The 26,657-nt window shown below is 38.3% G+C and overlaps 1 long non-coding RNA gene across 1 annotated transcript in view; it reads left to right on the top strand.

Moving 5' to 3' along the window:
- Positions 1 to 25,079, top strand: part of LOC147056621 (uncharacterized) — a 41,917-nt gene extending 16,838 nt beyond the window's left edge. Inside the window, exon 3 of the long non-coding RNA XR_015066139.1 lies at positions 24,980 to 25,079. This is a non-coding gene — a long non-coding RNA (uncharacterized LOC147056621). The remainder of the gene's footprint in view (positions 1 to 24,979) is intronic.
- Positions 25,080 to 26,657: the final 1,578 nt, after the last annotated feature.

The following is a 26,657-nucleotide window of genomic DNA, read 5'->3' as shown; positions in this document are numbered from 1 at the left end:
ACCCACTCTGAGTGTAATAAGATTTTTTTTTTATAATGTATAATTTTTTTTTCCCTTTCCAAAACTATAACGGTAGAATGTCTAACACTTTGAATCTGAAGTTTTTCACAAGCAGCAAAATGTTGATTTTGTTTTCACAGCCTCCTCTCTTATGGTGGGGGTTTTGAGGATGGATTTTATAAGTAATAGCTCTGTAGCTGCATAAATCTGTTTCGTTTGACGCTAGTCATTTCGAACATTTTCTCATTCAAACAGGCTTTGATTAAAAACAGAGGATCGCTTATCTCAAAGGGGTAGATTTCTTCTCCCGGCCTTTGAAAAGAGCTAGCATTATGGTAAACACATGTACAAAAGCTTCAGCCTTTGCATATTCAAGTCAGCCTCCTTCAAAGGACAGCATAGAACGTCACTAAAAGGGCTACGATGTGAAGACCAAACGAATAACATTGATCTCGTGCGCATTGTGTTTCTTTCCCACCCAATTACACCTCTTACTCAAACATGAATCAGATGCAGATGGAAATAAATTCCAACAACTACTGAGATAGATGGCTAATCTCCAAGAAAAGTGGACCTCTTGAAATCGCTGTCAATGATACCAACACTTTATAGATTATTTTGAAAAGTCATGAGTATTTGCCTTTATACACACAAATTTTACACACTGGAAAGCTAATGTAACTCTTTGAAGATTTGATATCATCCAGTCACTCATGAGGGCATTTCACTACTTTAAAGTGGTCTTTTAAAATTGGAGGGATTGCTCTCTAACGCTATACTTGGTTGAAAAATGTTAGGCTCTCCATGTACTGTGTATATTGCCTAAAGTGTTGAAATGTTAACTTAATTTCAAGAAAGAGTCACACGCACACAAATTGGCAGCCAAAATGTTCTCAAAAAACAAGTTCAAGTCTTGTAAATTAAATGATGTATCCTAGTTCATGGTACTTCTCTTCTCTAGGTCAGGGGTGTCAACCTCATTTTTTTCACGGGCTGCATTGTAGTCATAGCTTCTTTCCGAGGGCCATTATGACTGTCAACCCAAATAAATGTATGAGCACCTCATATTATATACAGTAAAAGCCACAAAACAAACGGACAAATAACTTGTTTTCAAATCAGACGAGTAAAAACTGGTCAAATATTTAAACAAAAAGATATTATTAAAAGTGAAGACATTTTGCAATTATAGTAATGACACACGAATTTGATGCACAATTTGTCTTCGCGGGCCACATAAAATGATGTGGCGGGCTGTATCTGGCCCCCGGGCCTTGAGTTTGAAACATGCTCTAGGTAAATGTATGTGCAATCACACGATTATGTCCCAGTTTCAACTCAATGAAACTTGCACAGGGGCAGGTGAGGAATCTCATCAAAGTCACATTTCAGCCTCAACCTAAATATCAAGAGGATCAGATGAAGATAATGAGAACCATTGGTTCCTGTCCACTCTGGTGAGCAGTTTGTTGGTCAGTGCTAAAAATACCTGCTTTATTCAGGGCCCATTGTTGGATTTTGGCAATATGTTACATTCACTTGCATCATCTTGAAACCTTTTGAAGTTCCCATGACATTTCTTGCTCCCTTACCCAGGCTCAGCTTTTTCCTTTCCTTTGACCTAAGTAACATACAATCGGAGAGATGAAACAATGTTATTTGTCTACATGATTAAACATTGATGTGGTGACACATCGCATCATAACATTAAGGGCTGTTGTCAAATCGAATTCATTTGTGTATATTGAGTGCATTTAAAAAGAACAACAATGTATAAGGGGTTGTCATTTTGTTCCTATGACAATTATGTACCGTATTTTCCGGACTCTTAAGTCGCAGGTTTTTTCATAGTTTGTGCGAATTACACTCAGAAGCGACTTATATGTGAAGTTATTAACACATTATTATTCAGCCTGTTGTTGCCTCTATTCTATTTTTATTCTAAATGGCCTTTCAAGATGACGTGTCTGTTCATGGTGTTAGACTTTATCAATGAAATTTCACCCCAAAATGCGACTCATACTCCAGTGTGATTTATTTATGTATTTTTCTTCTAAAGCATTTTATGGCTGGTGCGATTTGTACTCCGAACTAATTTATAGTTCAGAAAATACGGTAATCTCGATTTGTACACAAATCATAATGGATTTGGTGTATGAAAAATACTCCTAAACCATAATATAAAATATTGAAATGAAAAACAGTAACAAAAAAGACAATTCAGACATATCCCCATTTGAATGTGTGCAAAATAATCGATTGCACATTATTTATAACTGCATAAAATCAGTAATATGAAGACACTTACGTCATCACGGTCTGTACTTAAGTCTGGAATCGTTCTGCTCCTTGTCTATTACTAACCATAGCATTCACTTAAAATCCACACAAATGTCTGAGTTTTTTTGTTGCTTTTATGTTCTGCTCTGTTTGCTCTAGTCAATTTGGTCCCCCTTCTGAGCTATTTTTTATTATTATTTTGTTTCTTTAAATTTTTACATGTTTATTCTTCATATACCTCCATGGTCATTCAGTCCCCGTTGTGCTGTGCACATCCTTGTGCTGTCTCACTCGGCAGAGCGAAACATCGTGCGCAGATGTTGCCCGTCTCCAAAGAGCAGAGGCGGCTGATGCATGGTAAAGACTTGCCAGCAGAGCCAGGGATGGATCACACAAAACGAGCGACTCTCATTTTGTTCTGTAGCCAATATATCCGGGCACAAAAACCCTCCCCCCAAGTCATGCATTCCAATAAGATCCCAATAGATTGTACCACTCCGACTGATAACATGCGTATTCATTCAGGACTGAAATTATCGGCTTTCTCAGCACTGGACTTAATCACCCATGGGGACGTATAAGCCAGAGTGAGCGATAGAATGAAATAAACCTCTGTATCCTCGTCAGTGCATTTCTCCCTCTCCCAATATGATGTTTTGTTTGCCCTTGAAGTCAATTCATATTCACTCAGAGGAAATTGAGGAGGCATTTCATGTTGTTGAGCATGCAGATCATTTGTAAATGCTAATAGGCACTAAGTGACAAGGAAGAAGCCGCAATTGAAGTGAGTGTGCCAACATCTGATGAGTCCCGAAGCTATTAAATTTGTCTAGGTCACCTAGCAGTAAACGTGTAAGACATTGTCTGTCGGGTTAAATTGCTAACAGTGTTCATCTACCCATAAAGTGAAACTAATAATTACAAAAATGTTCAATAAACTTGGAAAAATCATGTTTCATTAGCCCAACTTACTTTTTTAAATTATGGCGTTGCAAAATGTATTCTATTCAAAACAAATTTGAATTCGTCTGCATGTTACATGATCACATTATTAAAACAAGTTGCACAAAACGTGGGGCTTGCACCAAAGAAGAATGCAACTATCCATCCTTCTAATTATCCTACCCTGTGCAGAAACTGCAATACGACACCTTACTGATGTCCATTTTTCCCGCCTTGTCTACCACTGCTTTTGTTCACATTGAATTGTTGTCAGATTGCTCATTTGTGAGTCGATTTTATGTTTACTTCATAGATTCGGCCTTGCTTATTTGTGGGACCTTTCGGCACACATACAGCTACTGGTTTGGAGTCACAAATTGTCCCGTGGAGAAAGGCAAAATAGCCCCCAAACCGGGCATGGATGAGATAATATAAGATTAAGCAACCATTTTCGATAGATAGTGCCCAACCAGTCAAGTCAGGTCAAATTTATTTATATAGCCCTTAATTACAAAAACATCTCAAAGGGCTTCACATGGCCACGGTTGACAATTATTCTCGACATCCCTTGATCTTAACCCCCAGGAGGGTAAGGAAAAACTCACAAAGCCCCTACTGGGGGGAAAATGAGAAACCTTGAGAAGAAACTGCAGATGGGAGTATCCGCCTACCGGGAGGACGAGGCTGCAATGGATACAGAGTTAGCAACATCTAACATTTAATCAGTCTAGCGTGATTTTGTGTGTGTGCGTGTGTGTGTTTGCGGCATATGTTTTTGTAGTAGTTTGCGGTACAGTCTGGCTAATGTGCCCATCCTATCAGTCGCAAGTCCACCATTTTTATTTATTTATATAGTTTTAAAAGTGCCCATTGTACATAAGATGGGAGAGGACTACCTCTCCTGGCCTCACATTCAATCTGCGTTTACCTCACACATTGTAAAGAAACAACAGCCATGCCATGCCAAATGTCATAAGTATAAAAACCAACAAACACGTAAGACACTTTGTGGATTAATTCCCTCTAATTTATGTTATTTTGAAATGAAGTCATGTAATATTGAAATTGACAATTCATACTGTGATTTAAACTAGTTCATCAGATTTTAGTACTTTCTTTAACTCAAGTAATTATGTGGATGGCTTCTTTTTACTTCTACTTTTTCAGTTTTCTAAAAACAAGTTCATATGGATATACGCAGTAACATGGGTGAATAATGATGCATACTGCATTATATACAACCAATTGTTTATGGCATCAAACCTGAATAAAAATCTATCACTGTTAACCTGTCTTAAATGTAAATATATATTGTACTTGTATATATTGTAAAGTTGGAACCATACCTAATAAGAAGCAACTAGCTCTGAACGACCAAATATGAATAAATAATAGAAATACTTCTCTTTCCCTTTGTCATAGCTTCTTACCTAACAAAAAAAAATGAATCATAGCAGTCTCTAAATAGTTTTCTGATGAACCAAAGACCCCGGTTTCTCTGCATATGGTATAATGATGAAAGGGTGTCATTCAAATCCAAACAGAAGATGAGTACTCATTAGTGGCTGGGTAGTGCAGTGATACAAACTTCACTCAGCCCCTGCCTCACTTCATCTTCTTCTATCAAGTGTCTTTTGCATATTTTCTGAGGTATGTGCCTGTAAAAATTCAAAGATAAATGTCTGACAAAATGCTAACTATATACCAAAGTCCTTGTCTAATTATTGTCACACATTAATCAAAGCTATGATTAGCAAAAATCCAGGCAAAGAAAATAAAAAAAATAGTGTTTGTTTCAACATAAAAAAAACATATTTACCTGCAATTTAAAATACAGTTCTTAGCTACCGTATTTTCTGCACTATAAGGCACACTGGATTATAAGGCGCACCTTCATTGAATTTTTTATTTTGGAAATTATTTCATATGTGGGGCGCACTGGATTAAAAAGCGCATAAAATAGTACTACTGGATCAAACTGAGGTTGACTAGGGTTGCGGTATTCATCCACTAGATGGTGCTGTGCTAAAGGAAATGTCAACCTAGTCAATGAGGTAAATTCCTACTCCCTTTGTGTATGAAAGTGATACGGTTTGGCTTCTTACTTGGTCCAGTAACACCACTCATTTCTTTATGGTCATAAACCTTCATTAATTTAAAAGAAAAAAGCTAGTGCGTGCGTTGTGTTGATTAGCTTTGATGACGGGCTTGCGTTATGTGCTGCAGCGAGGGGGTGGGTCGGTTCACTGTGCTTGTCTCGCGATAGGCTTAACCGTATGTCAATCAGGCGATGGGATTAAAGTGATTCGGTTTGGCTTCTTATTTGGTCCAGCACCCCCACTCATTTTTGCTGGTCATAAACTTTAGTTTAAAAGAAAGAAGCGAGTGCGTGCGGTGATGCATAATGCGTTGATAAGTTTTTTAGCTGTATACGTGCTATGGTGAGGGGGGGCAGTTTACTGTATGCGCAGCCAGACTTGCTACAGTTCACTGTGCTTGCCTGGCATGTCAGCCAAGCAATGGGATTGAAGTGATTCGGTTTGGCTTACTTGGTCTAGCAACTCCACTCATTTTTGTAGGTCATGAACTTTATTTAATTTAAAAGAAAGAAGTGAGTGCGTGCGGTGATGCGCAATGCGTTGATTAGCTTCTTAGCTTTGATGACAGGCTTGCGTTACATGCTGTGGTGAGGGGAGGCGGTTCATTGTGCTATGCTTACCTGTATGTCAATCAAACGATAGGATGGATTCTAGCCTATAAATTGCCGTAATGCTGGGAAGCGATGCAACCTTGTAATTTACTAGTCGTACTAAAACGTACTGAACTATTTTGGCAGAGCACTGTGTATAACCAGTATGGATAAACAAATTAATCAATTGATCCATATATAAGCTGCTCTGCATTCTCAGATGCACTGTAGTTTATTTGAGTAAATGTTTAATTTTAAGTGTGCCTAATAGTGCGGAAAATACGGTATATGGTCAGTCTCGGGATGGACATAGAAAGAAGAATATTTTACGTGAATGTCTTCTGGAGCTAAGCTTTATGTGCTAAATATACTAAGAACAGTTCCAAGTAATGTTATCGTAGTCTTTCTCAAATATTTTGTGAGGTGTCCCACCCTGACTATTATTATATGTGTTTTATGCTTCCAATCATATGCTTTCTTAGCCACTCATGCAGTTTTTTTCAGCAGCAGCAGTACAAGCTGAGCAAAGGCTTTATTGGATTGTGTTTCCCTTGCCAAACTGGTCTTCAATTGTTCACAGTGGCGGACTGCACCCCGCATGTTTTATCTGGCTACATGTAGAGCATGCTGCTTCTGGCACAGAGGATCAGCTTCAATTTCTGCGAGTTGCTAGAGACGCTGTTCTCTGATGGATCTGAATAATTGCAGATCTGATCTCCTAGCAGGTTTGTCTCTTGTGCACCATTTAACCCAATTCAAATGCTTCCGGAGAGATAAAAGGATATTTCTGTGAAAGTGCTCTCTTCATCAGTCATTGATAATGTCACATCCTGGTGGTGGTCTTGTTCTTTTCACTGTGTAATTTTTGGCTTTTATGCAGACCATTTTTGGTTCCATTTGCACTCATAACCACCGCTCATTTTCTTGTTTGCCACTATCCCATTTGTGAGAGAGCGTTGGGTCAACTGCAAGTTGCTGTGATGACCTCACTGGATGCAATTATGTGCTCCTTTCGACTTAAGCAACAAATTAAGTGCATGCAAAGAAATATACTGGTTTTAAAAGACATTTCGTAAAACAGAAGAATGTTAGCCCTTACTGAAAATGGAATGTGAAAAATATGCAGACAGTTAAATAGAAGAAAATGCTTAAATCCAATTCAAATTGTCACAACTCATTTGTTTCTTGAGTCCTGACATAATTTAGTGTCAGTTTTAAAATTCCACATTATCCAAATGACCAAAGTACTGTACTCAAGACTTTCTAGAAAAGACATCCTTAAGATGAAACACAAGTATAGTGGTTTTCACTAATGCTTGGAAATGGATGTTAACAAGCTTTCAGCTGGTGTACCAAATTTAGAGCATTGTCGACAAAGCTTCCTGTTGCACTGAATTACAATGCTGTCAACTGTTTCATATCACTTTTGAGGTTGGCAGCACATTTCAATTTTCATAATTTCTGGATGTAACTGACACAGAGCAGTTGATGCATGCTGCATCTTTCTGAAAAGATTGGCAACATATCAAATGACTTCTATGTACAACTGTGCAGCAAAAAGGCCAATTCACATTGATGTCCTTTCTGTATCAATGTCCAAATGCAGACAGGCTGACAAGTGTTAGTTTTAATAAAGCCATAACCATAGCTCATTAACAGCAGTGTGGAAATGCTGGCTCCTCTGAAACATGCTTTTTAATGACCCCCATGAGACAGATCATCTGAATATGCAACACTGATCTTTTCTTGGAGAATAACAGTCTCCGGGGCTGGCTGTGAATTAGTAACAGCCACACATGTACCTTCACCCCCCCCTCCTACCTCCACACACATAAGGTTGCACACTGACATTCAAGCACATGTGGAAAAGTAGCAATGGATCACTTCCTGCAAAATGTCTCAACAACTACATGAACAACAAGAAAGGTTTCTATGACAACAAGCATACTCTTTCTCCTTGGCTGAATAAAGTACAGAATAGGAAAATAGGTGTTGCATTACAAATGGATTCGCTGTATATACCTCATAAACCACTTACACCTAGTGTTATACTAAACATGTTTCCCTTTTTCATTACTAAAGTCTTGCTTCCAAATATTTTAGTTCATCTTGAAAAAAACTTCACCAAATTTATACAGCAAAGTAAAAACATGTTTTTTTTTTTTTATTAAATCCATCTCTTGATTTAAAGGAGGAGTTTGTAGTTTTCAAAACTGAACATAGTTTAGTTTCACTCCGCCCCCCCACCTCAAATTCTTGGCCAAAGCCACAATAATGTTATCGTGCATGGTGAATAACCCATTCTTACCCAGGGCCACTTTATTATTAGCATGATTTATTCATGATGAAGTCTTTTGTCGCTTTGCTCTTGTTTTGAGGGCTGTTCAATTTCTTTGAACTTGTGCTGCTAAATAATCCGGGCGGCCAAGGAAACTGAGGCCGTGACTTTGTGCCCATATGTGAAAGCAAAAGCAAATGATTGACAAGATATCTTGTTCATGCCAACATACAGTATGTATAGTATTCATTCATTCATTCATTCATTCATTCGTTCGTTCGTTCATTTGTTCGTTCATTCATTCATTCATTCTCTTTCCGAGGTCGGCTCACGGGGGCAGTGACTTAAGCAAGGAAACCCAGACTTCTCTCTCCCTAGCCTCTTGGTCCAGCTCATTTTAGGGGATTCCAAGATGACATAATCTCCCCAGCGTGCCCTGGATCCTCCTTGGGGCCTCCTTTTAGTGGGACATGCCTCACCAGAGAGGCATTTGGGAAGTATACTAATCAGATGCCTGAGCCACCTCATGTGGTTCCAATAAAAGCTGCAAACATATTGAGAAACATGGTTGTGATGAGGAGTGTGCAAATTCTAGTTTAATCCCTTAATGCACGAATAATATATAAAAGTGAGTAATTCTTGCAAAGGTTATTAATTTTGTCTCTTTTTACCCCCTGGAACAAATGTGTTAAGCTTTTAATGCTACTTCTATCTAAGCAAAGCCACACATTTAATAGTAATGTATGAATTAAATGAGGAAACAATCTAATCCAGACTCAGCGCATTTAACATTCACTAATGTAGAATCTAATCCAGATATACAAAATGTATCCAAAAACCCCACATGTAAGCAATCCTAGTAGAACTCCTACTCTATGCAGGGAATCCATTTTGAATAAAATTGAGATGAATTGCTAGCTGTTGATATCAGTTTTGGCTGAATACAATAATACAATCTGATCCTATAAACTGTTTAGATATTAATTACATGGTATATATATATATATATATATATATATATATATATATATATATATATATATAGTATATATATATATATATATATATATATATATATATTGGCCAGGTGGCAGGTAAATAGCGTCTGGTTTCCTCCACTCGTAACACCTAGAGATAAGGCCACAAAGTTCTATTTTGATCTAATCAGACAATAGAATCTTATTTCTCATAGCCTGGCATACCTGTTCTTTTCGTCTATGCAAGCTCTCATGTCTCTTGCACTAAGGAAAATATTCCATTGAGTCACTCTGATGCTTGATGCTTTGTAGAAATTTCTTCCATCTCACCACTGCATCTCTGGAGTGTAGTCCCAGTGATCTTTTGAGTCTTCTTTTGGACTTTCATCAAGGTTCTTAATCCCTGAATGCTCAGTTTGGCCGGATGGACAGCAGAGTCATGGTCGACACAAATTTCTTCCCATTAGGGATTATGGAGGCCTCTTTGGTTTTAGAAACCTTAATTGCAGAATAAATTATTTTCCTACCTTGATCAGATCTGTGTCTTGCCACAAGTCTGTCTCAGAGTTCTTTGGTCAGTTCCTCAACCTCATAATTCTCCTTTGCTGTGACATGCACTGTGAGCTGTAAAGTCTGATAGACAGTCGGCAGGTGTGTCTTTCCAAGTCAAATGCAGTCAGTTAGATGAACACTGCTGGACTCCATTGAAGGTGGAGAACAATCACAAAGATCATCAGAATGAATATGTAGACGACACCTGAGAGTATACGAGTGTCATGCCAAAGGGTCTGAAAATGTCCCTGATTTAAAATCCAAACAGATGGAATCACCCAGGTTCCTCCAAAGATATTCCTGAAGTGGAACAAAATTACATGTCCATCACATTTTTACAGCCAAACAAATATGAGGACACTCTGCGTTGTGCCATTCTTGTGACTGAATAAGTCTATTTATGTACTGTAGCTCTTTACTGTCATTAGAACACGTGTGCAAGTGCCTAATAAAGTGTCTGTCTTTTTTTTGTCTGGTATAGCTGTTGCACCAAAATAGACATTTTTTTGGGGGGGGGCTGAAAAACACACTTGTCAGTATTGCACATCCATCACTACTATCGCACATCTCATACACTGTATGACGGACAGGAGCTGTTGAGTCTACGAGAGGCCTTACGTTGGAAGTGATTAACAACCCGCCATGCCTCTTACAATCACAAAAGGTTGCCTTGTTCATCAGTAAGAGATGCTGAAGAGCCTTGACAAAGCGTTGCCACTTGGCGGCAAGTGATGAGAAGAGGTACTTCATTAGATTAGCTGTCAGGAGATTGTGCTGATGTGTTGAATTGTTATTCACAGTCACCTGGTTTGTGTAGTTTGTCTTTCCATAAAATTGTCCATAAATGTTTTAATTTAATAATTTATTTGCTGTATATACATTACTTAAAAATAAATATGTTTGTATAATTTAAGTAAAATATGACCTATTACAGGGCCTGTCATATCCACCCAACAATACAGGAAGGTTCATGCATAATTCTCCTGCTTCTTACCAGGCGTAGCTTCTAATGCGTGGCTGACATGTCTATTCATTAATCAACTGCTTTTGACAGAATGGCATGGCAAGTATGGGAATATTTTGTTCGGTGCCAAACATGACAGGCCTACCAATAATTGGAAGAGGGGCAGCAATACTCCCAAATTCCCTGTTTTGATACTCAAGTGCTCCCTCCGCATTGGTCATAGTAATGTGGTATAATCTTAGATTACAATTTTGACACATTACAAAGAATTTGCTTCATGCTAAATACTCGACACTGGTCACTACAGTAACTGTCAAAATTAAAATTCAAGTGCAAATTGTCTCTCTCAGATTAGAAACATATCTTCTCCATTTTAAACATGCATTTTGTCTTAGCTCTGCATCAACTATTGATGGTTACATTTGCAGTAATACAATAATTGCAAATATATTCAATTAAATAGGTGATCCTGGGTTACCAGGAAAATGTCAGACACTATTTCAAGCTTGTGTTGCTAAATATTTATTGTAAAGGTAAATATTATACAAATTCACATGAATGGTAATCTTGAGTTCATCTTGAGACAAAGCCTCAAAACTTGCCCTGATTTAATTAAGTTTGTCAGGGTGCGTGGGAGTGATGCATTTGCTCTAACTCTTGTTGCATCAGATGAACTCTGAAAAACACCATTTTAGAGAATGCACAACATGAATTTGCAATTTAATTTATAAAGTCTGCACATCCGACAGAAACGTTCACACTCTTGAGTCGTGATCAAATAAAGCATGCAGCTACCTTGCCAGGCATTTTAGACAATGAAATCATAGTGACTTCATCAGTAAATTTTCTATACTGTGGGTGTAGAGGATGATGCCAACCAGAGTTGTTGCTCAGAGTTGCAGCATGCATTAAATAAGTTGAATTAGAGAGGGGGAGCAATATCGGTGCACAAAGCAGCACAGCATGTTTATTGACCCTGCTTGTTTGAAGAGTCATTGTGGGGAGATGGTTATATTGGCCATGATATGAGCACAGGATGAAAACAACAAACATGGTGAGCTGCTTGGAAAATATGATCATGATTCAGAGTCAGAAATCTCTTCATATGTCATCTACAATCGTGGCGCTGTAATGGTAAAATATGAAGTTTGTGTAATGCATAAATGAGCCCCTGAGAACTAGAGTCTGCCAACTCATTGTTTTTTTCATTTTGCAGGAGATTTAAAATTGTACACCTGCAATAAAAGCTGGGTGATTTGCATGTTGGTGATGTGTTGGCAATTTTTTTTTTTTTGAAAGATGAATCAGCAACTCCAGATATGAAACCAGGGTCCTTCAGGTCGAGCATGAGATCCTGCGCCATATAGAGAAGTTCAAGTATCGCAAGATGGATTTTGTGTGATGTTTCATTGATGTGGCCATCTTATAAATGTGAATTGCCGGCACATATCAAACTAAACGTTGACAGAGATGAGTATTTATCTGAAAGATACGACTTTTCTCTTCCATATTCTTTCTCTCTGCCTTTTCTGCACTTCCCTTAAATGTGACACCCTCCCACACCCAAACAACAAATACCATATTTTTTGCACTATAAGGCGCATAAGACTGGATAAGACGCACCCTCATTGAATTTTCAGTTTGAGAAATTATTTCATATATAGGGCGCACCGGATTAAAAGGCACATAAAATAGAAGCTATACTGCATCAAACTGAGGTTGACAAGGGTTGAACAATAACCAATAACCAATGAGCCCCCGTAAACAACCCCGTTTCTCAAACTATGTTCTATAAAAGTGATCGGAACCGACTAAAGTTGGATCTAACACATTAGTACTGGTTTCTTATGTTTCCCTTCCATATTGATCCGTACATTTACTCGAAACATTAACAGAGCCGCCTACTTTGAAATGAAAGAGCCTCGTGCGCATAGCAGCTATCATTATAGCATTAGCCACCCGCAAACTCCCATGAGCCTCAGCTCGCAGACTCCCATGATCCTCAGCAAAGTGTCATGGCAGCCCCCGGTAAACAATCACATTTCTCAACTGCTCTCCCATAAAAGTTATCGGAACCGACTAAAGACCGATTTAACACATTGGTGCTGCTTATATATGATTCCGTTGTATATTGATCCGTAAACGTACTGGAAAACATTCACGGAACAGCCTATTTTGAAATGAAATAGCCTCGGGTAGAACAGCTACTCAGTGACGGGGAGTCACTGATGGTGTAGGGCTGCACTTGCTTTCCTTGTGTGCCGACACCGTGAGTTCGAGTCCCACATATGACGGTGTGAATGTGTGTGTGACTGACAGTGTGAGTGAGAAAAAAAATTCAGTGACGCCCCCTGACCACGGCTGCCGTAATGCTGGGAAGTGATGCCACCTTGTAATTTACTATTCGTACTGAAACATTTTGGCAGAGCGCTAAGCACAACCAGTATGGATCAACAAATTCATGAATTGATCCATATGTAAAGTGCTCTGCATTATAAGGCACACTGTGTTTTTTTGAGTGAATTTTTAGTTGCTAAGTGTGCCTAGTAGTGCAGAAATTACGATCCATGAAAATACAATACTTTAATTTCACCCAGTCTGGCTCTTAGTGACTCAAATAATAAAAGGTTTTTAAATCATGGCAATCTGACATTTGCCACGTCGAATGTTAAATTTCCAGAATTTCAAAGAAATACGTTTTAATGATGCTCCCCTATAGGTATTCAATCTTGATAGTTGCTTTTAATATTATTTTATTTAGTGACCCAAGACCAGCAAAATATCAGAAATACTAGCTGTATATGGGGACACTTCAAAAGTGAAAAAGTATCGCATTGACTCATTTTGATGTGGACATAGTCTATTGTTGTAAAGCTTCACCAAATTTAAAATAGTTTGATTCATGGGTTTCATTATGGAAGTGTATCTAGTGGTGTGTCCTAAGAGTGCACTTTTTCCCTCTTGTTTCCAATATTACAAAAATATACTTCAACCATTTGAGGCAGTAATGCACCATTAAGTGCAATACAGCATGGTTCACTGACTGCGGCTCCATGCTCAGAACAAGCCATTTTAATTGCTTTTAGCTTCTACACCTACCTATTTTCCTTTTGAAAAAAATCTTAGGTTTAGCTTTTGACACAGATTCTGACGTGCCCTACTGATGAACCTCACACACAAGGTGAATGTTTTCTTTGAAAAGAATGACTTGATTGATTTAATGTGTAACTTTTCTGATTATTAATCCAGGAAAACAACATGAATAAGTTACCACCAGTCAACATGAGACTCTTTTTTTTTTTCACATGCCTTTCCTGAATATATGATCCCTAATCTATCAATGAATACACAATAAGTATTATAGCAAAAGCAAATGAACTGCAACTTTCCAATAAGCAATTGTGCACTTGAGAAGTACCTATTGACTTTTAGAAATATTCTTCTCCAGAATACTACATTAAAAAGCAGACACATTGACATTCACACCTCCGGGCAATTAAGAGTACCAAACTGATCTACCATGCATGTTTTGTGAATGCCGACCAAAATCAAGTACTTGAAGAAAACCCATGCAGCCATCTTTTTACATGCTGGTCGGTTTTCATAACAATGGATGCAAACTCAGCCTCTTTTTGACAAAATTCACAGTTTTAATATTATGTTTTCTACAAATCAAAATTAAAGTGAGAGGTATCAAATTGAATTGTTGTTTAGTTGTATTTTTTTATCATAAAACAATACCATATAAACAGCAATACTTGGTTGACAATCAGTAATTGATCTGAAAAAAAACTGTGTAATACAGTTTAATGCAAAATAAATTTGCAACAGATTTCCCAATTAATCAATGGAATAATGAATAGAATAATCAATCCTAAATCCCTAATTTAAGTTCCTACATATATCTAGACTTCTATTAGTGTTTTGGGTAGCGATAGTTAAATTAAAATTTTACACTCAAAAAATCACAACGTGGACAGCACAGTGACATTTAGCACATCTCCCACACAATAAAAAGCACTGTCGGAACTTCTCTGTGGGGTGTTTTACGTTCTGCCCATTATTGTGTGTGTTTTTTTTTCCTGGTTCCTTGGTTTCTTCCCACAATCCCCAAACATGCATGCTTTTTAGTTTAATTAAAGATTATAAATCACTCACGAGTGTGAATTTGAATATGAATTATTTGTCTGTGACTGACTGGCAGTTTATCCCGCCTTTTGCTTAATTCCCCACAACCATGAGTAGAAGCAGTATAGAAAATTTATCAATATTACATAACCACCTCCAACACACATGATTGAATTGTCTTGTTGACCACATCTGTGCAGAAATACAGAACAAAAGTAGTCGTTCACAAAGCAAACATTCAGTAGGCTGATAAGAAAGTGGTAATGGGGGGACAGTAAAAGCTGGTTGGACTTGGTTGTCATTTATCCATGACTTTCAATTTCAATTAATTAAGTTTAATTATTTTTTAATTAAACTGTATTTAAACATGGTAGTTAATGTTTTTTATCTCCCTTAATCCCGTCATCCATTGAAGACTTTAATTATGATAAAATAAAACTTAATTTTGTTAGTGCTCGCAATTGTTGATGATTGAAAGCCATGCTTCCAGTGACCAGTCAAGTATGAAACAAAAATTAAGTTTGAGTGAATAACAAAAATTTGATGTGTTGATTTGATTGAAGAGTTTGTCCTTAATGACTTGAGACATCAGGCAACTGGGGCAACTTTGATGATCTCAACAACAGTTGCTACAACAGTGTTATTGGCAACTCATCTTACCCAACCATCAGCAAGCAGTCCACCGCTGTTGCTGTGAAGCTGAGCTGCCCACAGAGCATTCCCACTCCACTCTCTCCACATTGCCCTGCGCGGTGGACTACTTCCACCTGAAGCCCTCTTGCTTGCCAACTGCTGGTGCAATTACTGTAAAGGTCATTTTGTGGACCATCAGTTAGCCATGCCTGCCCGGGATTAAAAGAATCAGTGAAGGCAAAACACTGACCCAAATCCAATATAGCATCACAAATAATCAAGTTTTAAATTTGTTCTACTAGGCATTCAAATTCAATAGTCCACAACCACTTAAAATGGTCCCTAATATTAATTGATTTATGGCGTGCAGTGGAAAAATATACAAGGACAAGTTAAAGCACACAGCAGTGTGTCTCTGCATTACATCTGCCTGCCTGAATTTTTTCATCAACTGGACCTATCACAGCTTATTATCAGCTCCTTTGAACCGTAGGCTCAGAGCATGATTGCACTCTCAATTAATGGCTCTATGATCTGCTTTGACTGAGCGAATAATGACAAGTGATGGGCTCGTGTGTATGTGTGTGCATTTGACAGCAACGTTTGTGCCGCTGTGTCGATAAAAGAAGGACCAAATGTGTGAAGCTTCTGTAAAGCTTCCCATCAGGGGGTAGTCAACCACACAAAGCTAAATTGAGAGAGAAAGTAAGTTACTATGCATAGAATGTCTTTTCAAAGACAATATATTTGTTTTGTCTTTTTGTAACCAAGATAATCTGACGACGGAGTGACTGTGATTGTTGGTGGGGTGGAAGATTAAATGTGGTGCCTCAAGTTAATACTAGCCTGGAAGATAAAATGTAAAATATCAACAAATACACTTCTCTCCACAAGTATTCAACTGTGATGCCCAATCCTTTTATTTTTGCTATAGGTTGAAAATATTTAGCTATGATATGAGACTAGAGATCAACATTTCTGTTGAAAAGCCATCAAAATATAATATTAATATGTTTTGATTGGACTCAAACTTGTTAAAAAATTTGAAAGGGTTCTTTGCCGCTCAATTTCACTGTCTCCCTGTCACGAAATGGAAACCAACCGATAGCATCGCCTTTAGGAGAAAATACTTATTTGCACGGAGGCACATCATGCTTGCTTCAAGCTGTTTCTTTCTTTCTTGTTTTTTATTCAGAATATTCAGACAAAGGGCAGCTCGGTGGTGCACTGGGTAGCACGTCCGCCTCACAGTTAGGAGGGTGTGTGTTCGATTCCACCTCCGGCCTTCCCTGTTTGGAGTTTGCATGTTCTCCTCGTGTCCGCGTGGGTTTTCCCCGGGCACTCCGGTTTCCTCCCACATGCCAAAAACATGCTTGGTAGGCCGATTGAACACTCCAAATTGTCCCTAGGAGTGAGTGCGAGTGCGAATGGTTGTTCGTCTCTGTGTGCCCTGCGATTGGCTGGCAACCAGTTCAGGGTGTCCCCCGCCTACTGCCCGATGACGGCTGGGATAGGCTCCAGCATGCCCGCGACCCCTGTGGAGACTAAGCGGTTCAGAAAATGGATGGATGGATGGATATTCAGACAAAGACATTGCACAAAACCATTTGCAAATGAAATTGAAGAAAAATGACATAGTTGTTTATTTCTCATCCTCAATTAAGGGATACTCTAAAGCGATCATATAAAAGGGAATTTAAATATTTGGATGGATGGATGGATGGATGGATGGATGGATGGTCACATGGGCGAGCGGATGGGCGAGCGGATGGGCGAGCGAATGGGCGAGCGGATGGGCGAGCGGATGGGCGAGCGGATGGGCGAGCGGGCGGACAGACGGATGGCGCGGGCGGACAAACAGAAGGATTGAACCAACCCATGGGGGGGTATAATCAATCGAATCCAAGCAGGAAAAAAAGAGAAATTTAAGGTGTCACTTTTTGGTCTGTGGCAACTGGCAAGTAATGAATACAAGTAATATAGCTTAATTATGCCACAGCAGTAGCAATACAATTTGTGCAAAAAGTATCATAAAGTATCATACTGACAGTGATCTGTACTGACATTTTGGTTAATTATAATACACCCAATAGCTATTATTATGCATCGTATGTTTGCGCCATATTTCACATTGGAGTCATGATTGAACAGCGTAAACTTAGTCATGAATATACTGTGGGTACGAGTTGAACCAGTGTTTAGTATGTTGAGATGCATAATTGCTTTTGCACATGTGGGCACTCTCTTGACTTTGATGCAGGCAGGGTGGGCTCATTTCCCACATAGTGATTGTGTTGCATCAATGGTAGCATGAATGCTGTCTGTCTCTATATGTGCTGTGATTGGATTTCACCTTTCAGCCCAAATTAGCTGGTATAGATTTCGGCAACACAGAATTAACAGGATAAGGAAAAAGATGGATGGATGGATGGATGGATGGATGGATGGATGGATGGATGGATGGATGGATGGATGGATGGATCGAGTATAAGTCGCCCCGCCACTCAAACTATGGAAAAAAACGAGACTTATAGTCCGAAAATTACGGTATGTCACATAATGTGTTAATAATTGCACACATAAGTCACTCCAGGGCACAAGTTGCACCCCCCCAGCCAAACTATGAAAAAAAAAAAACATGACTTACAGTCACTTACAGGAAAACATGGTATATATTATGGCTCAGTGTCAATGAGTAGTTTCTTTACACTATGCGTGGAATTGTTATAGACATAAGTAAATCTTGAACATTCAAAATATGATTTAAACTGCTGTTTGAGGGAGAGTTCCTTTATTGTTGCCAGTGTCGTGGAGAGGATGTGAATGATTGTCCATGATAGGAAGTGCCTTACCTCTAAGTGTCTCAGATAAGAGAAAAATACATACATAAGAAAGGACTAAAAATGATATTTCAGTCTTGTGAAAAGACGTGGTTTCAAACATGTATAAAATATCAAACAGCAAGACAACATACACATTTATTCTATGCTAATCGGTCTATGCTCCAACCACAGTGTACTGATGAAATGTGGAAATCTTTGCAGTTTATTAACCTGTTTAGATATCTGGTATAAATTGCTGTTGTTATTTGGAATACAAAGTAATGGGATGTTATTTGCCTGCGGTTAGTTCTTATTCTGGTCAGTTTTTTAAAAGCTTATAAATAAAATGTATGTTTGTGAAACCACTGTGGAGCTGAGCCAGGCTCTCTGCCACCTTGTGTTTCAACTTGTGTGTAGATGCTCAGCATATTCAACACAGTGGATTACCACTAGGGTGACGCTCCCATGATGAAGAGGGATTTTCTCCTTTGTGTTTTAATGAGAAATGCAGCAGTGTTGACTTCCCTCTGGTCTGTCTGTCAAACTTGCAGAATTTGTGTTCCCTTCTCTCTTTCATGTTTGAAATGTTTCCAATTTCTTTATTCTCTCAAGTACAATTCATCAGAACATTAGTGCGCCAAAGAACCACCTCTCTTTCCAGAGTGCTATTCAGTACTCTAGTATTAAAAGTACCTCAAAATGGATGTGTTTATTATTTATATGAAATGCAATGTACAAAATGAGAAATAAATGAACAGAAATTTACACTCGAAAATTATTTGAATATTAATATTATTAGATACCGTAATTTTCGGACTACAAGTCGTGTTTTTTTCCTTAGTTTGGGTGGGGGGGGCGACTTATTCTGAGGAGCGACTTATATGTGAATTTTTTTTACAAATTTTCAAAAGTCAAAAAAAAAAAAAAAAAAAAAAATGGAACCCGCGAGAAACGAACTGCAATGTAGCAAGGGATTACTGTCATTTAAACTGCAAGTGACGTCACCGTGCCGCGCGGCAGTTGTTTACATAAAGGTCAAAGGATTCAATCACGGGATGACGAAGATGACGAAGGGCCCCACGTACTACCGGCATCATTAGCGGCTTTGTTTGTAAGTGACACGGAGGACGAAGAGTTTGAAGGATTTAATGATTTGGAGTGACACAGAAGGTTTGAAAAACTATTATGACTTTTACGCACGCCCGGTCCTTCTTGACGGGAGCTCTCTTTCACCTCCGTGGATGGAAGTCGGGGGCCGGTGCTCGGCCGGGTGGCTGTCCGGGACGGTGGATGGGGCTTGGTCGGACATGGCTTTTAGGCAAGCCCGGTCATACTCTACGGAGCTTTCTTTCACCTCCGTGGATGGAAGTCGGGGGCCGGCGCTCGGCCGGGTGGCTGTCCGGGGACGGTGGATGGGGCTCGGACATGGCTTTTACGCACGCCCGGTCCTATTCTATGGATCTCTCTTCCACCTCCGTGGCTGGAAGTTCAGTAGTTGTTGCCTCATTGAACTCTTGTTTTGTTAAATAAAGAGCCGTTTACCAAACCCACGTCTTTGCTTGTACTTTGTTAACGCTACAATATAGTTATATACTAGATCTGTGGAATAACGATGAGGCTGACGTCAGGGCACACGCATCGGTTATCGGTATCGCATCGAGTCAAAATTGTCCCGCATTGCCCATCCCTAACTGCATGGATGACAGTCTATTGCCAGTTGAGGTGAGTTGAGTCGGACTAAGTGGAATAAAGTATTTTTGAGGCAAGAACTTTATTTTTGTTGTTGAAAATAATACATTTTGGCGAAGTACTGTATGGCTATACACTTTTCTTGCTTGTTTGATATTGACCTACAGTAAAAGCATAAAAAAAATAATGAAATCTCTCGTTTTAGGGGTGGTGGGATTGAATTTAGGGGTAGTATAGCACTCCAAAAATAGGCTAGAAACCCCTAAGGTTTTCTCTCAATGTTCTTCTGTTTCTCTGCAACCTCCTTGAATGTGCTTAAGGAGCTTCAACACCTTCATCCCTGAATCTCTGACACACTCGGGAGCTCGATAATGACTCCATAGACGAGACGTAGCCTGTCATTCTGTCCATCACTTTGCCAATTTTCAAGCTAGTGGCCCCTAAATTTAATCATCTCTACATCTTCATGATACAGACCAGCCTGTCTAAAGGAGAAAATCACACATATCGTTTTTCTTTATTTGTGTACCCACACAGTGTAAAAGAAAAAAAAAAAGTCAAATCTGAGTTACAAAAGCCATTTTGTTTAATTCTATGTGATTAAAAAATGCTTTGATTCTGAGGGTTAGGGTTTTGTAATAACACCAAATTTAAAAACGAGCCAAATAATTACTTTTTCATGTCTGATAAGATTTGACAGAGATAGGATGTGTGAAATTATCTTCGTGAGCAAGCCGTTACAAAAATTTTGGATCGTGACAGAGTGTTGTGGAAGATTGAAATGAGTAAAATATAGTTGAATTAGTATGAATTAATAAATAAAAGTACCGTATTGGCCCGAATATAAGACGACCCTGATTATAAGACGACCCCCTCTTTTTCAAGACTCAAGTTTTTGAACACCAAAATTATTTTTTATACAGAAAATAATAACAGTACATCTGAAACAAATGATTATAACAATATATTCGAGTGAAAAAGCATGTTATTTTGCCTCATTCAAATCATGCAAAAACTATCTATCACATCTTAATATCTGAACATTTAAATATGTAAACTAAAGTGCAATCACATTTTTATATGAATGGCTTCTGGTTTTTGAAATGTAAATAAACCAATCTACTGTGATAAAACAACAATATTGCAATAACTACGTACATTAACCATCAAAGTGAAGTTTAACTGTAACTGTAGTCTTGAAACATCCGAATAAGGAAAAACATTGCAATAAAATAATGCAAACTGCTACCGCTATTTTTATATTTCTTCTTCATGACAGGGGTTCACTTTGGCCTGGGGAGTTAAGTTCAGCATTCACTTTGAAGATATTTGGCACCTTCTGGTGTTGTGAATGGGTATAATGTCTCGGACCCGAATGTAAGACGACCCCCACTTTTTCAGTCTTATTTCAATGCTAAAAACACCATCCTATACTCGGGCCAATACAGTTATTATAATTATTAAATATCACTGTCTTAATAGTAGTATATATATAGTATATATATTATACATATTATGTATATATGGATATATATATATATATGGATATATATATATATATGGATATATATATATATATATATATATATATGGATATATATATATATATATATATATATATATATATATATATATATATATATATATATATATATATATATATATATATATATATATATATATATATATATATAGTGGGGGTTCACCTTGGGCAGCCATATTGGTGCATGCATGTGTTTCTGTGAGTGATATTCTGGCCCCAGGGTCTTGAGCCATCATGCTTTATGAGGTGTGGCAAGGTGAGAGGGAAACATCTGCTCAGCCAAAGAAAAGCCTTGGTCTGGGTCTCATACTGGATTTTGAGAGTACACACACACACGCATGCACACATGCACGCACGCACACACGCACACACACACGCGCACACACACAGACACAATCACGCAAGGTGCCAGTTACTCTTTCATGTATTGAACTTGTTTCCCACCTAACACACGATCAGAAAATCATGTCTTATACTCAGTATACGGTCAGTAGTTAAATGAGTTAAAAGTCCTTACATGCAACTGGAGATTTTCCACCCAGATACACACTCCTCTTAAAGGTGTGTTACCTTTGATCCCTGTTCTTGGATTGTACTTGTTCCCTCTTATTCTAGCTTTACCTGGACGTCAAGGGCATTGGAAGAATCCCCCAGTACCTGCCATCATTCCCCATCCTTCCACTTCACCCTCGCTTTTGCTGCCCTTTCTGTCTCTTTTCAGAACACCCATGAGAGGAGAACTGCCATGTTAGGTCTGCCGGAGAAAGAATAGACACACACAGTGTTCAGACTGCCTTTGACACCTGAATCACTGAACCTGCCCACATCTACTCTCACCAACCTAGTCTGTCAGGCCGTTTGTGTGCACATGTGTGGTGGTATGTGCGTATGTGTCTCAAACAAAAGTTTTTTTAAACACCTTATTTATGCAAGTAAAGATTGCTAAAAAAAAATTCACACTGGAAAGATGAGTGGAAAGATAGGCTTTTTTTGCTCGTGATGTGCTGACCCTTAAAGGTGTCTGCTTCCTTGATAAAATGTTTCTTAAAAGCTATAAAGGGTTCATCAGCTTTGATTCATTTATTTTTTCTTTTGACCAGTTTCAAGCTCTCGCTCAGAATAACACTTTAATTTAAACCCACTGAAATACTTGGAAAATACTACTTGAGTATGCTACATTACATCATCAACCCTAAACTCCCTCCCTCCATATTGATCCATCCATCCATCCATCCATCCATCCATCCATCCATCCATCCATCCATCCATCCATCCATCCATCCATCCATCCATCTACGTTTGCCCACATTCGGGTCACTGGTGAGCTAGAGTCAGGGTACACAAGAGAATGGTCCCGAGTCAATTGCATGGCACACTAAAACAACCAATGGATATTGGGTAATTTAGAGTCTTTAGTTAATGTAATGTATCTGAAAGGGTTCAAGTCTTCAAATAGGAATATGGGGGGAAAAAAACTGAGCGCCTAAAGAAACCTTACGAAAACTGAAGGATATGCTTGTATTTAAATAAATATCAGAAAAAACATTTTCATGTTAATTTTTCAATGCAATTTTTTTATTTCCAAACCTAAAAGTTTTCCTGTCTTTATTCAATTACTGTTCACTCAGAATTACACTTACATATGCATCGATTTGACTTGATAAAGATGCAAAGTTATTTTTTTCTTTTTAACTTTTAAATATAATTCATAATTGGAGAGAGCAACAGCATGTTTTTGTTAGTTTATACAAACCTATATACTTTTCATACTTTTATACTGTTTTACTTATCATGTCAATCAATGTGTACATATTCCTATTAATTTATAATGTCAATCAATTTGTAAATACTCTTAATAATTTATACACACATAGTTATTCAATCAGAACACTGACACAGCACACACAGCTTGGTAACTTTTCCATTACACATAAGGCAGAGCTCAATAAAGTCATGACACATAGATAAAAAACATTCAGTAGATAACAAGACATACAGGTATGTTTTTTCTTTCTTTTCCCCTCCCTTTTCTCCTCTTCCTTATTTCTGCTTGCGGACAGTATAAAACCTTCTGACCTGGAGTCTGACCTTGTTGTTTCATCTGCTGAAGTGCATTGTGAACTGACTGCCGCAAAACAACCCAAGAGCTTGCAAATAAAGAACCACCTATTACTCCACATCTTTGTTTTCCTTGCTCAACGATGGACATCTTGAACAAAATGCAACAATAATTTACCTATAACACCATACTAAACTTCTCGGGTAGATGAAATCAGATGCTCAAATGACTCTAACACTAATTATTGTATAGTGTTCCACCCAAACAATTGAAAACTGTCATTTCAAAACACGGAATTCTATCACTGTATAAGCACTCATTCAAAAATATTGTACTTTCATATCTGCTAATACACAAATACAAAATACTTTATCAGTCTTTATTGTTACAGATTAACAATTTTGTGACTTCTGACTCCCATCCATTATTCGAACCTTATTAACCTTACAAGGGTCGCGGAGTGTTGGAGCCTATCACAGCTGATTTCGGGCAGTAGGCAGGGTACACCGTGAAATGGTTGCCAGCCAATCGCAGAGCACATATAGACAACCAACCATTCACACTCAGAATACCATAAAGAGAATTGTGAATTGTCAATTCACCTACCAAGCTGGGAGAATGTGGGGAAAAAGGGAGAAACATTTTGTCAACTCGACATAGGAAATACTGTCAGTGTACCTGCAGTGAGTATATTATCCATATCACAATTGATTGCTATATCTCAGGGTTTTGTATTGATATGCAGATATCAGGTGTCAATAGACAAGTTCAACATTTAAATTGTTTTCTGTGTTCTTCGCCGTGTTTTGTCAACACTTTGTAAAACTATTGGACAGTCTTACTCATGGATGATCGGTATCCGAATCGGATGCATAAAACCCGAATCAGAAAAAGCGCTAAAACACTTATTGTATCCTTGTGGATATATTTTTTTTGCATACAGGTTGCTCGGCACCACACAAATGTATTATCAGTTTTATACCTCCTTTTCCACTATGCACATCCCGAACATTTGGTGAGACAAATCACAGAGGGACCTTCAACCATTACTTGGAACAGTCATAGAGCAACCTATCCATCTAAGTCTTGACACATAGCAGTGTAAAAATAATGCTGCAGCACTTAAAAAGGCACCAGGGAAATTGAGACATGGTAGCCAAAAGCACTTCTGTTTATATCTAATGGGATGCCCCATAGTGCAATTGGCTGGTGACCGGTCCAGAATATTTCCCCCCAAAATGCAACTGGGATAGTCTCCACTTTCCCCATGACCATAATAGGAACAAGTGGTATAGAAAATGGATGGCTGGAATGCACACATACTAGATAATAGAATCTGCACATGTATTTGTTTAGTCCATTATAATCCCTCAAGAGTAAATTTAACTGACTCTGCTGTATATTTTTGTTGCACACCACACAGAGAACCAGCTCACACATATGCAGGTATGCAGGGAGGGACGTCTGAGCGAAAGGGGACAGCAAACAGTGCTGCATATCTTCAGCAGAAGACTTACCATCAGCCAAACACAGGTAATGATTGGACAAACGTCATTTTGGGGATATCCTGAAAAGTGATTATTTTGGAGGTACAAGGTTTTGTCCTGATGCCATTGATATTAACAAGCATTTGCTGGAATTCCACCATGCCAAATGCTCCACTGCAGATCACCTGATTATTTTTCACAGGCAGTTTGTAGACAGTCCTCCACTTGAAGGTCTCTTATCTTTGATAAAAGTACTATTACTCACAGTGACTCAGCAAAAACTCCATTGCTATTAACAAGCATTTGCTGGTATTGCACCATGCCAAATCCTCCATTGCAGATCACCTGTTTGTTTTTCACCGGCAGTTTGTAGACAGTCCTCCACTTGAGGGTCTCTTATCTTTGATAAAAGTACTATTACTCACAGTGACTCATCAAAAACTCTGTGATTTATATGTGACTCATTGCTCTTTCTTCACCTCCACATGAGAAACATTCAAAAAAATGTTTTCCCATCCTAAAAATATGGCCAAGTCCATCAATGACTAAAACCAAAGAAAACCATTGCTCATGCATTTTACATGTCACCTCATCTTGAAAATGACTTAATATGCTGCTTTTTTGTCTTTCCATATTCAGTAAAAACCTTCAGATATGGAGCATAATGCTATATTATAATATATATCATAATATTGCTTGGAGTTTCCTCATATTAACCCTATTCTGACGAACCTACACTGGTTCTACTTGAGATTGAGAGTGATTTTCAAGTTTTGCTCCTTATAAAATATTACATGGCATATAGCACCTTCTTATTTAGCTGCTTCAGTGGGACATAATATTCTATCCCTGACTTGGCCTTACACTTACAACAAACTGGTCTTTTGATGACTCAGGCGGCTCGCAAAAAGTTTACATGTCAGCTCAAGGAAGTACACAATACCTTACAGAAGGCTCCATGACATTATCACAAATAAAAAAAAAATACTTCCACTACAAGAGGCAAAAACAAGGAAAGAGATGAGCTTGTATCTGTGCCTTGAAATTAAAATAAACAACTAATGTAAGAGTAGAGGACTATAAGTTGTCACATCAAGTTAGTAGATTTTTCTCCTCTTACTATCATTACTGAGAACAATATAAACATCCCTTACTGGAGTCTTAAACAAACGTGAAGGAGTCCAGTCACAGTAGGATAAGGACTGAGTGCAACCAGCAGATGTGATGCTACATTAGAGTGAGCCAGCAAGACACCATTAGTCGTCTTCAACTTCAAGCTGAGAGATGGCCTCTCTACCATCTGAGCCAAATAGTCAAAAGCCAAGCCAAGCATGCAATAGGATACTTGCATTCCTTTTTCTGGGTGTTCAACGATGTACTTTGGGAACCACTTTGAGTAGAATGGTAGACCACTGTGTGTGTGTGTGCGTGTTAATTAGTGCCGTGTACGAATCGGTGGTGATTCAAATTGAGTAGCGAGTTCACCATAAAAGAAACTAAGTGTTAAAGTATTCAGGGTTTGAAATAGATATGTTTAACATATATAAACATATATGTGTGTGTGTGTTTGTCTTCATATCTTCAGCAAGTGTTATTCTTGTGTTCAGCTCAGCG

This window comes from Syngnathus leptorhynchus, chromosome 5 (assembly GCF_054491065.1).
Source record: "Syngnathus leptorhynchus isolate UIUO chromosome 5, UIUO_Slep, whole genome shotgun sequence".
Classification (NCBI taxonomy): domain Eukaryota; kingdom Metazoa; phylum Chordata; class Actinopteri; order Syngnathiformes; family Syngnathidae; genus Syngnathus; species Syngnathus leptorhynchus.
This window is presented reverse-complemented; position numbering and strand designations above follow the sequence as displayed.